Source organism: Saccopteryx leptura, chromosome 3 (genome assembly GCF_036850995.1).
Source record: "Saccopteryx leptura isolate mSacLep1 chromosome 3, mSacLep1_pri_phased_curated, whole genome shotgun sequence".
Lineage (NCBI taxonomy): Eukaryota > Metazoa > Chordata > Mammalia > Chiroptera > Emballonuridae > Saccopteryx > Saccopteryx leptura.
Window position 1 is genome coordinate 91,086,533 of NC_089505.1, and position 6,284 is coordinate 91,092,816.

The window sequence follows — 6,284 nt, forward strand, 5'->3', positions numbered from 1 at the left end:
TCTTTCTCTGAGCAGGGCCAGAGGGAATCATTGTTCCCCACCCTCTCCCTTCCACCCCGATCTGATCGGCCAATGGCTGAGACCCTGACCCCACTCCTCTCAGTGTACTGGGGCCCAGGTATCTCCCAATGCAACGGGGGAGGTTACTGGCCAAGGAGAAGGAGGGCTGCAATTTTCCTGGGATCTCACAGTTCAGTGGATGTCAGTTATTTCTTCAGCCTAGTCCTATTTCCTCTGAGAAACCACGCAGCTTCAGGTGGTCCTGGTGAGGCTGTCAATCAAGTGCCCCACCCCCAAAGGGGTGGGTATTTGGCCGGCCAGGCCAATCACAGTATACACTTCTTTCCTTGATCAACGGTGATTGGTTCAAGTGAAGCAAAGCCAATTGGATCTCTTACCAGAAGGTAAGCTGCAGGAGGGCAGAGTTTGCGGTGTTACTCAGTACCTGGACTGTGGCAGTAGTTCCATAAATATTCTCTGAGTAGATGGGTCTGATGGAGTCACCACAGGTAGGGGTAGGGGTGCTGGCATGAGGCTGGCCTCAGGCACACGGAGGAGGGTTACAGCTTACCTATACAGCATCTTACGTGTATTAGAAATAGGTGAGTCCTCCTGAAAGATGAATTAGGAAAAGGGCCCTTCTGGGCCAATGCTGCCTCGTACCAGGGCACAGAGCTTGGCAGGTGGAGCGTGGGATGTATTTCAACTTTCACTCTTGAATTGCCAATATACGTAGCCCCCACCCTCCCTATCACGAGGACAGAGAGCACTGCTGGTGAATGAGGCCGGGAGAGAGACAGAGTCCTGATAACCTCATTTGACCCCTAGATCCTCCCCTGGACTCCCCTATCATGGGAGCCAATACCCCCCCCCTTTTTTTTTTTTTTGCTTAAAGCTATTTAAATTGGGTATCCATAGCTTGCTCCTGAAATATCCAGCCAAGTCTCTTTCAGTTTCTGAGCTCCTGAGGTTCCTGGACATGATCCTTCCAAACCCAATTCCTCCCATAAGCATGAAGGGTGTCAAGCTAAGAACAACTGTGGGTTTTAGAAACCAGGCATGAACCCAAGAACTGGACCCAATTTTTAGCTCTGCCAAGTCCCTGGTACTAGCTGGCCTGGATTTGGATCCCAAGTCCATCACTCACAAAACCTTGTAACCTGGGGCAGTTCCTTAACCTCGCTGGGCCTCAGTCTCCTCATCTGCAGAATGGGAATAATAGCAGTATCTACTTCGTAGGGATGTTGGGAGAATTAAATGAGTAATACGGGTAGACCTTGCTGAGTATACTTGGCACAGTGACATCAGCTGGTTGTGTTATTACCAAATGTGGGCTCTTTGTGTGTGTGTGTGTGTGTGTGTGTGTGTGTGACAGAAACAGAAACAGATAGAGAGACAGACAGGGAGAGAGATAAGAAGCATCAATTCTTTGTTGTGGCTCTTTAGTCTCCTTAGTTGTTCATTGATTGCTTTCTCTTATGTGCCTTGACCCCTCTGCTACAGCAGAGCAAGTGATCCCCTGCTCAGGCCAGTGACCTTTGGGTGGGCTCAAGCCAGCAACCATGGGGTCATGTCTATGATCCCGTGCTCAAGCCGGCGACCTCAGAGTTTTGAACCTGGGTCCTCTGCATCCCAGTTCGGTGCTCTATCCACTGCACCACCACCTGGTCAGGCCAAATGTGGACTCTTGAAGAAACCACCTTCTCCATCTGTGGAATGGGAATAAGAATCCCCAGCTCAGAGGTTGTTGTAAAGGTTAAGTGGGATGGAGTGAGTGAAGCTACAGGCATGGGCTTCACATACACAGCTGTTCAGGAAATGCTAGTTGAATCTGAATCTTTGGCGGCTTCAATGAAGCCTTTGAGCTGAGTTCTGCCAGAGCCAAACGGAAACAAGCCCAAATTTCAGCTGGAAGCCCCAGCAATGAGGAAATAAATCCTCATGCATATTATTCCTGAGTAAAAGTTCTCCTGGGACACTTCTTGCTAGGAGCCTTCTCATTCCACAGCCAGCGTGTGGCAAAGGCGGCCGCCGCTCACCTCTCTGCTCGCTTGTTCATCGGCTCATCCTCCAGGGGCAGAAGAAGGGGAGAGGGAAGAAACCTGAAAGTCTTTGATTTGTGGGGAGCCTGCTGGCAGGTGAACATCACTGGATCCTGAGGCCCAGTCCACCAACTCAGGAGCCCGGTTCTCTGCCAGCCCTCTGCTGTTTCTGGTAATTAGTCTTCTGAGCATGAGGGCAGCCCAGGGATGTTCATGTGGGGTGGGAGGGCAGGAACCCGAGGCTGGGGCTGCAGAGCAAAGTGGAGGGAACCAGCGGCGAGGACCCCTGCCCAGGAGAAAGAGAGATCGGGGACCCACGTCCTGACCCCTAGACAGCTCATCTGTGCCGGCTAAACCGTCTGCTGGTCTTTGATGCCAAAGTAGGCACCAGGACCCGTTTCCAGCCTGCCTGGACCATTTACTAGCTAAGTGGCTGAAACCAGGGAGAGAGGGACAGAGCAGGGTTGAATTTTCTCACCCATAAAATGGGAGTAAATAACATTTGCCAAGTCTGTGCTGACACATCACGAAGACTCCATGAAATCAAAGGTGTGTCCATCATCTGGATATGAAGTTCTCCCTGCCTTTTGAGGACGTTTTTCTTCCCCAAGAGCCCTGGCTTTGTGCTTTCTTGTTGGCTCACCTCTCAGTCTATTTCTGGGGAACATAGGGGACTGAAGTTGACTCTGTTTTAGAGATGAAGAAACTGAGACTGATGGAGGGAAAGGACTTTAGTCAAAGCCAAGCCCAAGAGAGGCTGCCCTGGGATGGGAAGGTCCAAGCCTGCCCCTTTTAGCTGTGTGATCTTCAGCAAGTCTGGGCCTCAGTTTTCTTATCTGTAAAATGAGAGGGTAATGATAATCATTAAAACTACACAACATATAAGAAATGTTTAAAATAATAGCGAATACATACCAGTGACCATCTTGGTGGCAGGCATTGTTCCAAGTGCTGTGATTACTGCTTTTATTCTCATTAGCAAACAACTTCCTCATTTCTGGTGAGAGCGAGATTTTAAAGCTCCTCTGTCTGCTACTGCTGCTGCTGCTGCTTCTGTTTCTTTGCAGAAACACCTTCCAGAAAGCCGTTTTCCCAAGCCCTCTGTGGCTAACGAGATTGCCCAAGTACAACCAGGTGTGCAGCCTTCAGGCTTGGAGGTTCTCAACAAAGCAGAGAGCAAGCTATGGAAACCTGACTTAAATAGCTTAAGCAAAAAATAAAAAAAAAAGGCTTGATTGGCTCCCATGACAGTGGAGTCCAGGGGAGGATTGAGGAGTCAAAAGAAGTCACTAGGGCTCTGTCTCTCTCCTGGCCTCATTCACCAGCAGTACTCTCTGTCCTTGCGATAGGGAGGTCGGGGGCTACATATATCAGCAGTTCAAGCACTACTTAAAGGCTCCAGCTAAGGGGCTGCATGGGAACTGAAATACACCCCACGGTCTGCTTGCGAAGCCCTGTGCCCTGGTAACGCGGCAGCATTGGCCCTGAGCACCCATGGCTGGCTGATGGGTGGGGGCTTGTTGAGCAAGATAAACATCGAGCATGTGCTATATGGCCAGCAGCTTCACCTGCCAAGTAGGTGTTATCCCATGTGGTTGGTGAAGAAACTGAGGCTCAGAGAGGTTAAGTAGTAGAAGTATGCTCACTCAGGTGTGCTGACTCCAAAGGCCTGCGCTCAGCTCACAGAGCCCCGAGGCCACAGAGACATGCCCCAAGCAAAGGGCCAGCCCCAAACCACCTCTCACACTCTAGGTGCTGGACTTCACGTGGACCTGATGTCATCTGCTGATTCCTGGATTCCCCCCTCCCCCGCACCGGCCCCCCTGTACCAGACCCCAGCAAAGTCTCCTGCAGCGTCTCTTTATACCATTTCCCCTGCTCCCACTTACAGCTGGGTAGCATTGTCCAGTTTCTCGAGCATGTTCACGGGTTCTCACCATCAAAGGGTGAATGAACATCACCTGGTCTCTGAAGCCACCCAGGTGTCCCTGGGACACCTGACTGCCTAGCTAACCCTCAGGGCATGTCTGCCACTAGAGGGAGCTCCCAGCATGGCCGTGCACCTTTCTGGGTGCTGAAGGGTGGGGCTCAGGTAGAGGGACCAGCCCTAGGGATGCTTTACAAAAGTCTTCTGGAGGGATGTCCTCACAGGCTGACCCTACCTGGAGACTGGAGGCCCTGGTCTGTGTGATTGGCACCTTTGTTACTAAAGCACAGATCCTGGGGGATGCAAACTGCTGAAAGAGGAGCCCAGCATCAAGGGTGTGGGCTCAGGCTCCGCCTTCCCTCCCATGTGCACACCGGCCGCTCAGTCCTACTCAGAGTCGGAGAGGAGCATGTCAGAATCAGCAGCTGGTTTCCATTTCTTATTCATTGATTCACGAACTCATTCATTCGACAAATATTTACTGAGCATCTACTATCTACCAAGCATTGGACTAAACTTTCGAAATACCATGGTGACCCAGACAGCCCCTGCTGTCACTGATCATTTAGTCTTGTGACGGACAGAAAGATGCATATACAAGCAATTATAATGTTGTGTGGCAAGTGCTACCACAGGTGTGAGCATACGAGACTCTAGGTGCAAAAAGGATGTACATAACCTTTACCTGCAGGACAGGAAGTCTTCTCTCTCTGGGGAGTGGTGACACCTAAGCTGAGACCTGAAAGATCTGAGGAAATAGCGAGGCAAAGAAAAAGCGTGTCCAAGCAGAGCGATCTGTTTGTACAAATGCCTAGAAGCAAAAGAGCATTCATTCATTCACTCAGTTGTTCACTCATCCATTCATTCAACAAATACTTTCCCAGCACCTACTGTGTGTCAGGCACTGTTCTACAATAGGTGCTGAGGTTGGCTACAGCAGTGAACCAGCAGTGTCCCTATCGACAGCACTTCCATGCCATTCAGGTAATTCAAACAAATCTTAGGGCCAGAAAGAGACATCTGGCAGGAACAATGGCCTCTCTGCTGCTCAGAGTACCTAGGGCCCCATTCTTCACCCTTCTCCTGCCAAGCCTGGCAACCAGCCCCCAAGGTTTCCTGCACCGGTCAGCTGTGGGGAGGTTACCCAGTCCGTGGTGGGAGCCTCTGCCAATGTATTCATAGTCCAGCCGAAGGCCTGCCGAGCAGTTGTGCTAATTACAATGATTAATGGGTTTAATTTACTTAGAAAGAGTAATGTGCTATCATTCTGTTGTCAGAGCTCAGCCCCACAGTCAACTCCCTCTCCCCTCCCCCCACAGGTGCCCACCCACGTTCTTGCATTCTCCCCACCGGTGGCCCAGTGTCTCTTGAACCCAGACACCTGCCTGGTCATCACCATGCCTGCTTGGGGCATGTCTGCTGCCTCCTTGGAGCTGGGGGTGGGGGGCACGTTCTTATCCACCCCACTGTAGAGAGCTGTGAGGCCCCAGCTGGTTGGGGAGGCAGACCTTCCCCTCCCTCCAAGTCACCACTGAACAGGGCGGACAGAGGCCCCTGATCTCTAGTTGTCCCCACCTCCCCCATCTCTCTTCAGCTTATCACCACGTAGCACTCAGCCTGGCTGACATCATTTTATGTGGTTCCCTCTTTCGTGGCCATCCTCCTACCCCTGCAATGATGACAGGGACATTGTCAGGTGGTCTGTCTGTTTGTTGAATAAAGAAATGAACACACAAGAGCCTCACTCCCCCACCTCGTGTGCCTCGTCCTTGTAACAGGGTGACTGGATCTGGGGCTTTTCCAAATCTTGCGGGTGTCTCTGCTCAGCTCTCCTCCCAGGTAGTGTCTGTGGGTGATAGGTAGCTCGGTATCTTCATTCTGTCACCCGAGAAGTGCAAGATCAAGCAGCACAGAGACAGAACAGAAGTCAAGCATGGTGATCAGAAGCTGTGGTCTGCTGTGGTGAGGACGGCAGGCCCAGTGCGCCCTGCCCACGTGAATCAGAGATGCCTAGGCCTCCAATTCCAGGGGATATTCAAGCCTCCAATGAGACCTTCCATTGACTGCTGTCATTGTTCTGGTGACCCCAGGGAGGGGCTAAACCTTCCCTGTGATTGATAGTCTCCACCTGCTGTTCTAAACTGACTCCCTCCAGCTGCTATCAGCGTGGTTGGTGGGGGACTAGTGTGGGGCTGGCTCCTCAGGGGCAACGAGGAGCTTTCTTTCACTTTCTAGGCCAAGCCTGAGACCAACCTGGGTCCTCTGCTCCACTCTGGCACTGGGACCGCCTTGCTGCTCCAGCCTGCCCTAGCCTT